Source organism: Stomoxys calcitrans, chromosome 1 (genome assembly GCF_963082655.1).
Source record: "Stomoxys calcitrans chromosome 1, idStoCalc2.1, whole genome shotgun sequence".
Lineage (NCBI taxonomy): Eukaryota > Metazoa > Arthropoda > Insecta > Diptera > Muscidae > Stomoxys > Stomoxys calcitrans.
The window spans coordinates 77,176,079-77,185,967 of NC_081552.1; positions in this window are offsets into that span (position 1 = coordinate 77,176,079).

The following is a 9,889-nucleotide window of genomic DNA, read 5'->3' on the forward strand; positions in this document are numbered from 1 at the left end:
TTCAAATAGTTCGTAATTAAATATTACTAATTATTCTTTGGAAAAGTTTTTCAGACTAACAAGCAAAATATTTTTTTTAATAATACTTTTTCTAGCGATAAACTTTCAATAAAATCTATAAAACGAGAATTAAGACAAAATTCATATAAATGTATGTCTTAGAAAAATGTTTGTTAAATGTTTGTCTTTCGGAATAGTTTTAATAAAAATTATTGTAAAAGAAGAAAATTTTATGTAGATTTTGGCTTAAAGAAACTTTTAATAACTTTTCGTTTTAAACAAAAAAATTACATTGCGATTCGGTCTTTAAAATAATTGCATTAACCCATTAACGATGAAAAATATCCAAGGTGTCGGTGTCGTTGGATTGGCGTAAAGTGCACGACTAAACCAATTACAACAATTTTCCCGTCATGTTTTGGGGGTGTATTGGCTTGTCGAAAGTCGGTAATTTTTTATATTCTAAAAATCAAACGAAAAAAACTCTCAAAATTCTAAGGAGTGAGATTTCTGAAATTTATTTTAATGTCTGCGATGTTATGCCAGAATCATTAAATCCAGCTTCCTTGGCAATAAAATATTAAAAAAATGATTTTTTTTTTTGATTTTTGTTAGGAAATAAAACAAAAAATGTAAAATTTAAAATATTTAAAAAAATTGCTACGTCAATATAAATTCCCTAAATTATGAATGCATAAGTTCATCAAAATCGGACAACGAAATCGAGGGTCAGACGTAACGGGTTGAAATTTTGTTTTTAAAAATAGTTATTGAAATTTGTCTATACAAAAGATTATAGGAAAATGTTGTTTGGGGCAGAAAAGCATAATAAAAAGGCTAAAAATGTTTATGCAAAATATGGTGTTTAGAAAAAACTCATTAAAATTTTGGTGTTACTAAGAATTTCATTGGAACTTTGTCCTTAAGAAATATAATTTTAAGTCGGCCCTGGCCTTAGCAAAATTTTGTCATTGTAGCAAATTATAAATACGAAAATTTGTCATTTTAAAAAATGTTATCGAAATTTTTTGTTTAGACGAACTTAATGTAATTTTTTTCTCTAGACAATATATTTTGGGGGCGGGGGTAAGTTCGGGCCCGAGGGCCCCCACCCCCTGGCTACGTCTCTGGATAGGACCAAATATAATATATTCGGAACTAAAAGAAAGTTATATATTTGGAATAAGAGAATTATATATTTACAATAAACGAAATTTGTTTTTCAAAATAGCAAAAATTTTTGCTAAAACAACAGCTTGTGTCTGCTAAAGATGGGAAGCAAACATTACTGCCGTTTCAGTAAACAAAGGGCTGCTGTTTAAGCAAAAATCTGCTATTTCACGTACATGAACACGTATTACTGCTGAACAGACCAAAAATGTTTGTTACGATGGCAAATAAATTACGCTGCTTTGAGGGCGGGAATATACATATACGCATGCCAATTTGCCTATTGTATTTTATTTTCCCATTTCATTTTGTTTATTATTTTACTTTATTTTAGTTTTTGTGTTTTATTTTTTTGTATTTTATTTTATTTTATTTATGTTAGATTATTTTTTTTCGTTTAACTCGCCCCCTTACAATCCTTTCATAAATGGAGCAGCAGACATTTTCGGTAAACAACAGACTTTTCAACAGGCAGCGTGCTGGTCTGAGATTGGAAAAATTTTGCTATGACAACAGAACTACTGCTGTAATAGCAGCAAAGTTAGCTACTTACAGTCTGCAGATAGTGTCTGCTATTATCAGCAGACCATTTTCTATAAGTGGAGTAGTGCTCTTATCCGAACGGGACTCCGACTCCGAGTAAATTTTCCAACACCGAGTCGAATCTTCGAATCCACAGCTCTACTGATATAGCAACATGTTCGCAAATTAAAGAATAGTAGACTTAGGCTGAGTTTCTCATTCTCCGGTGATAATTTATCGTACACTTAAACAAATTTGTTATTCAAAACAGTAAAAATGTTTGCTAAAACGTTCGTTTTTGTCCCCTGAAAATGGGAAAGCAGACATAACTGCTGTTTCAGCAAACATAGGGCTGCTGTATTACCAAACATTTCCAACTGCTATATCAACTAACAAAATCTGCTGTTTTAAGTACACAAGTATGCTGAAAAAAATGTGTATGCTTCTTTTTATGGGTGCCTGTTACATGTTTTGATTACTTTAGGTATTTTTTAGAATTTTTATACACTCCACCATAGGATGGAGTCATACTAATTTCGTCATTCTGTTTGTAACTCCTCGAATTATTCGTCTCAGACCTCATAAAGTATATTTATTTTTGATCGTCGCCATGTCCGTCTGTCCGTCAGTCTGTCGAAAGCACGCTAACTTCCGAAGGAATAAAGCTAGACGCTTGATATTTTGCACAAATACTTCTTATAGGTGAAGGTCGGTTGGGATTGTAAATGGGCCATATTGGTCCATGTTTTTATACAGCTGCCATTTAAACCGATTTGGGTCTTGACTTCTTGAGCCTCTAGAGGGCGCAATTCTCGTCCGATTTGACTGACATTTTGCATGACGTGTTTCGTCACAACTTCCAACAACAGTGCCAAGTATGGTTTAAATTGGTCCATAACCTTATATAGCTGCCATATAAACCGATCTTGAATCTTGACTTCTTGAGCCACTAAAGGACGCAATTTATATCCGATTTGGCTGAAGATTTGCATGAGGTGTTTTTTTTTATGATTTTCAACAACTGTACCAAGTACAGGTGAAATCGGTACATAATCTGATATAGCTGTCATATAAACCGATCTGAGATCTTGACTTCTTGGGCCTCTATAGGGCGCAACTATTAACTGATTTTGTACATGGCCTTCAACATACGTGTCAAATATGGTTTTATTTTTTCTTTTAACATCCTCTAAAGTAGCAGTCATTTTCAGTTAACTACAGACTTTTCAGCAGTAAGCCTGCTACTCTGAAATTGCAGTTCCACCTCTCCACTAATATTCAGCAGACAGTGTTTGCTATTTTCAGCAAACTTTTTCTATGAGTGTATGGCAGCCACGTAAATACTTCTCTCCAAAGAGGTGTCGCACTGTGGCACGCCGTTCGGACTCGGCTATAAAAAGGAGGCCCCTTATCATTGAGCTTAAACTTGAATCAGACAGCACTCATTGATGTGTGACGGGTTTGCCCCTGTTGCTTAATGAATGTTCAGGGGCAAATTTACAGTTTTTATGGAGATAAAATTCCAATTAAACTTATAAACCTAGAATTAAGAGAAAAATGCATATAGAATTATGTCTTGCAGAATTTTTTGTTAAATGTTTGTCTCTCGGAAAAATTTGAAAATCTTTAAAAGAAAAATCATAAAGATTTTGGCTTGAAGAAAATTTTATACTTTTTTGTTTAAAACAATCTCTAAAACTTTATTCGGGTTTTACAGAAAATTTCATTAACATTTCTCTTTAAAAATATTTATTAAAATTTGTCTAAGAAAGATTTTTAAGAAAATGTCGTTTGATGTTAATGAAATGTTTCTTTTAGAAAACATAATGCCTGAGCCACATTTTATCTTTAGGCAATATTTTATTTAAATTTTATCTTTATAAAAAAATTTTATTGACATTTTAACATAAATTTATCAACATTTTGTCTGAGAAAATTGTATTGTAATTATTTTCTCATTGAAATTTTGTCTTTGAAAAAATTTAATTGAAAGTTTTATCTTTACAAGGAAAAAATTCGTTTTGTTATTGAAATTGTGTCTAGATTAGAGCAAACGGTTTAGTTTTTGTTTTTATTTCGAATAGAATAGAACAAAATATAAAGACTACAAATTTTGTGTTTAGTTTAGTTTTTAGTTTCGAAGTAGGCCCCACACTAGGCAAAAGTTTGTTTTTAGCGATTTTTCACTGAAATTAAGCCTTTGAAAAAAATTCATTAAAATTTAGATTTCAGAATCAATTTAATTTTTGGAAATATTTTCTCATTGGAAATGTAATGAAATTTTGTCTTTAGAAAAGAATTCGTTATGCAATTTCGTCTTTAAACATGACAAAATTGCTGAAGTTTCGTCGTTAGAGAATATTGCGTTGAAATGTTGTCTTTAGAAAAAATACCTGATAACCCCTGGTTACGACCCTGTGGGAGAGCTATATCAGGTTAAATACTGATTTCGACCGTACTTGGTATAGTTTTTGGAAGTCGTAACAGAAAACTACGGCAAATTGTTAGCTAAATTGAACAAAAGTTTCGGTTTCCATGGGCTCCTAACGTGAAATCGAAACTCGGTTTATATGGGAGATATATCATGTTATAGACTAATGTGGACCGTATTTTCGCACAGTTGTTGGAAGTCGTAAAATAACTCTTCTTTCTTTAATTGGCTATGACAGAATATTTGTTCCACTAGTTCGCCTCGATCTTCTGCGCTCATTCTAAAATCTCTGACACCAAGTTTCGAGGTGTCTCCCACCACTTCATCTGTCCATCGGGCTTTTGGTCTTCCCGGTTTGCGTGTACCACCGTGTTTGCCTTTAAAAGACTTCTTTGCTGAAGCTTCTTCATCCATTCTGACAACATGACCTAGCCAACACAGCCGTAGTATTTTGATGCGTGTAACTATGCTATCGTCGTCATACAGCTCATACAGCTCGTGGTTCATACGTCGCCTATATTCTCCATTATCGCAAACTGGTCCCTATATTTTACGAAGAATCTTTCTCTCAAATACTCCAAGCACTGCCTCATCTGCTTTCACAAGTACCCATGCTTCAGAACCATATAACAGCACGGGTAGTATCAGTGTCTTGTGTAGTGTAATCTTCGTCTGTCGAGAGGTGGCCTTGTTTCTAAACTGCTTACTTGGTCCAAAGTAGCATCCGTTTGCCAGTATTATTCTTCGTTGTATCTCAAAACTGGTCTCATTTGTTTCGGTTAAGGCGGTGCCGAGGTAGATAAAGTTACTGACTGTCTCAAAGTTGTGGTTCCCAACTTTCTCCATTTTCTTTATCTGCTCGGTTGTGCAAGGCTTTTTGGGAGTTGAAACCATCCATTTCGTTTTATCTGCATTTACTGCCAGACCCATTTTCACTGACTCTCTTCCGATTCTTTCAAAGGCTGCAGTTGCTACTTCCGATGACATACCTATGGTATCGATGTCGTCGGCATAGGCGAGTAGCATGTGTTCTCTTGTGATAAGTGTGCCATATCTATTCACATCTGCATCTCGTATAATCTTCTCCAGCAGGATATTAAAGAGATCACACGAGAGGCTGTCTCCTTGTCTGAAACCTCGTTTGGTATTAAATGGTTTGGAGGTATTCTTTCCTATTCTTACTGAGGAACGCGTATCAGCAAGTGTCATCCTGCAGAGTCTTACTAAATTGGCAGGGATATCAAACTAAGACATGGCTTGAAATACCTTTTAACGTAAAGGAGTATCGAAGGCGGCTTTGTAGTCAACAAAGAGATGGTAAGTGTTAATTTGTTCTTCTCGGGTCTTTTCCAAGATTTGGCGCAGTGTGATTATCTGGTCCAGGGTGGATTTACCAGGTCTAAAGCCGCATTGATAGGGTCCAATTATCTCATTGACTTTAGGTTTTAATCTTTCATACAATGTTGGAAGTCGTAACAGAACATTACGTGCACAATTTTAGCTGAATTGGACAAAAATTGCGGTCTGTAAGGGCTCAAGAAAGCAATTTGCGAGATTGTTTGAAGGCTGTATCCAAGTCTGAACCGATGAGAGCCATTTGGAATCCGTTACGACCTTCATAAGCAAGAACTATCTGTGCAAAAATGTCAAGCAGTTAGCTTTACGTGTTCGACCGCTAACGCGATTTCGACGGACGGACGGATATGGCTAGATCGACTCAGAATGTCGAGACGACCAAGAATATACACACTCTTTGGGGTCGTCAATCAATATTTCCAGGTGTTACGTTTAGTATACCCCCATCCTATGGTGGTTGGTATTCAAATTAAACCACTGTGCGAATGAGTATTTTTCACCTTACCCACTGGATTGAATCACATTTGCATTCATTTGAATATTAAGAAAATGCATTACTTTTGAGTACATTAGAGATATATGAAAATAAACAAAACAAGATAATAAATCAAAGCTCCATAACTATAAATAAGCGTGGTGGCCAATGAGATTGTAAAGGCTTCAAATCCATTTATTTATTAATTTAAAAAAGAAAAATGCTGAAGTACCTTTGTAAACGCCCCGGTACTGTGGTATCACATATGGCACAAACTGTCTATATTAATCTGGTAAAACCGCAACTTAAACCTTACCTAACTCACCTCTTTCAATGGACGTAAGATACACCTGATGGCCTAAAGCTAGACAATATCGCTTGTTAAAAACATAAAACGGGTCTGAGACTAGATAAAACCAATTAAAAGTGTGTTAAGTTCGACTAGGAAGAATCTTGCCATTGATTACAATTGTCAAAATCTGTGTTCGGTTTCTCTTTACCAAAACATTAAACTTATAAATGGGCCAAATCGGTCCATGTTTAGATATAGCTCCCATATAAGCCGATATCCGATTATATTGCGGGAGCCTCTAAAAGGCGCAATTCTTACCTTGGCTGAATGATTTCGCACGACGAATTTTCCTTTGATCTCCTACTTCTCTCTCAAATATGATCCTAATCGGTTCATAGCCCGACATAGCTCCCAAAAAAAGACATTAAAAGTCATCTCAATTGTGAACCACTGCTGTACTACCGTACAGAAAAAATTAAAATCTTGATTTAATTAAGAAATTTTGTTTATTCAGTTAAAAATTTTGATTTTGCAATTTGCTTTTATGACAAGCTGAATGATTCAATTAAAGCGGTTATTAACTCAATAAACCAATTTATTGGAAAATCGTTAATTCGTTCAAAAACACGTTTAACTGACCTAATTAAAACAAGTAATTGCTATTTTTTTCATTGATAAACCATTTGTCGACTTCAGTCGATTAATTGCGGAATCAAAATTAAATGTGTTGCATCAAAATATTTTGTCCTTTTATTAAAAATAAAAGTATTAGGGAATTAGTGGTACAACTATATGGATTTCATTGGTTACCAAAATCTTTTAGTTCATACATTTTTGCATATGCACTATATGGATGAAAAAGGAATCCAAGTCATTAACTTGATGACTTTTATACGGCTGTCAATTAGGCTTCAAACCAAAGCCATTAAAAAAGCAATATGCACAGGTATATGGAATATCAGCATAGGGATTGGACTGTATGTGGTTCACTTGGGTAGTTACTTTACGTCTCATATAATTTTCATTGCCATTGCCATCTTTGTAAAATGTATGAGTGTTGCCTTTTATATTTTGGGATTGGACAACCCTTGTGTTGCAAACTGCCAACTGACAGTTCTATCGTAAAGCTTGACATTTTTGAGGTTATACGTACTCGGAACGTTTTGACATACGAGTGCTATTTGTGTTGTTTGCAGGTACTTAAAAGCTTCATCTCGTCCAAAAAATGGAATTTAATCATAGCATTTTCGTGCTATTATTTTTTACAACTTTCGACGTGGACTAACTTAACAACAGTGCATCGATGAATTTAATTAAATTTTTGGCGATGAAGCTCCATCAAGCACCAGTGTTTATCGAAGGTATGGTGAATTCAACCGAGGTCGTAGTTCACTGCAAGACGAATTTCGTGAAGGTCGTCCAAAATCAGTTGTTACCCCAAAAACCATTGATGCTGTGAAACCAACTGATATTGCAAGATCATCATGTGACCTATCGTGAGATTGGACAATCTTAGGCCATACTGGGACCAGCATACAGGATATATATATATATATCTTCTTATATATAAAAATCAATTTGTGTTTGTTTGTTTGTTTCTTATAGACTCAGAAACGGCTGAATCGATTTTCTTGAAATTTTCACAGATGGTGCATAATGATCCCGTGGTGAAAATAGTGTACTTAATTTTTTGATATCTGAAGGGGGGAGGGGCGGCCCCTCCCCCTTACCCCAATTTTCAGAAACGCCAAATCTCGGTGAAGGGAGAGATGCGAAATTGTGTGTGCTCTCTTTTAGTAACCTACAAACAAAAATTTGATACCCTAATTTCGGATGGGGTACCTAGGGGGATCGCCCAACCCCCAAAATCTACCAAATATATATATACTTCAATTGGACTCAAATGAAAGGTATTTTAGATTAGAAAACGTATCTGATATCCCCAAATCACCCCAAAATCGGACATATTTACCGACTATGCCAATATGGGACTCAAATGAAAGGTATATGCGAGTAAAATACGAATCTGATATTCAAATGTGGAACCAAGTTTCTGGGGATCCACCCCTTCCTCAAAACACCCCCAAACAGGTCTGATTTACTGACCATCGCAATATGGGGCTTAAATAATTGGTATTTGAGTGTAGAATACGAATCTGATATCCAGATGTCGGACCAAGTGTTTGGGGGTCGCCCATCCGAGAACATCCCCCAAAGAGGACAAATTTACGACCATAACAATATGGGGCTCAAATGATAGGTCTTTTGAAGTTAAGCAAGAATCTGATATCAATATTCAGGAAAAGTGTCTATGGGACCACCCTACCCCCATAACACCTCCCAAACAGGAAGTATTTGCTGACCATTGCCATTTGAGGCTCAAATAATAGGTTTTTTAAAGTAGAACACGAATCTGATATATATTTTCAAAGCCAAGTCACTGAGTGGCCGCCCCATCCCCCAAAACACTCCCCAAACCGAACATGTTTGCTGACTATGGAAAAATTGGGCTTAAATGAGTAAACCATGAATCTAATATCAGCATTCGGGACCAAATGTCTAGGGCACGTCCAACCACCATAACAACCCCCAAACGGACGTATTTTCTTACCATGACAATTTGGGTCTTAAAGAAAGTGGAGCTCGCTATTGATAGTTTTTAGTGCACATACCTCTTAAATGAAAGGTACTTGAGATTAGAAAACGAATTTGGTATCCAATTTTTAGACCAATGGCAATGTGGGGTTAAGTTAAATGATATTAGCGAGTATTTCACGATGCTGATAATTTTTAGGGCTAAGGGCTTCTGGGTGTGAAATGACAGGTATTGGGGAGTAGAGCGCAAAATTTATACCCACTTTCGGGACCAATATTCTGGAGGTCTACCCCTTTCCCATACGGGGCTCAAATAAAGGTATTTGGAAGTAGAATACGAATCGATATCGAAATGTGTGACCATGTATTTGGGGCACCGCCCCTTCCTCAAAGAGTACAAATTTACCGACCATGGTAATATGTGGCTTAAATGAAAGGTATTTGAGATTGGAAAACTAATTTCATAACCAACTGTTGGGACCAAGTGTCTGGGGACGCTTCATCCCATAAACTCCCCTCAAACCAATGGCAATATGAGGTTTAAATAAATGGTATTTGAAAGTAAAGCCCGATGCTGATATATTTTGTAGGGTTAAGTGTTTGGGGAACCACCCCATCACCCAAAATACCCCTAAATCTGACATAAAGGGTGATTTTTTTGAGGTTAGGATTTTCATGCATTAGTATTTGACAGATCACGTGGGATTTCAGACATGGTGTCAAAGAGAAAGATGCTCAGTATGCTTTGACATTTCATCATGAATAGACTTACTAACGAGCAACGCTTGCAAATCATTGAATTTTATTACCAAAATCAGTGTTCGGTTCGAAATGTGTTCATTCACCGTAACGTTGCGTCCAACAGCATCTTTGAAAAAATACGGTCCAATGATTCCACCAGCGTACAAACCACACCAAACAGTGCATTTTTCGGGATGCATGGGCAGTTCTTGAACGGCTTCTGGTTGCTCTTCACTCCAAATGCGGCAATTTTGCTTATTTACGTAGCCATTCAACCAGAAATGAGCCTCATCGCTGAACACATGAA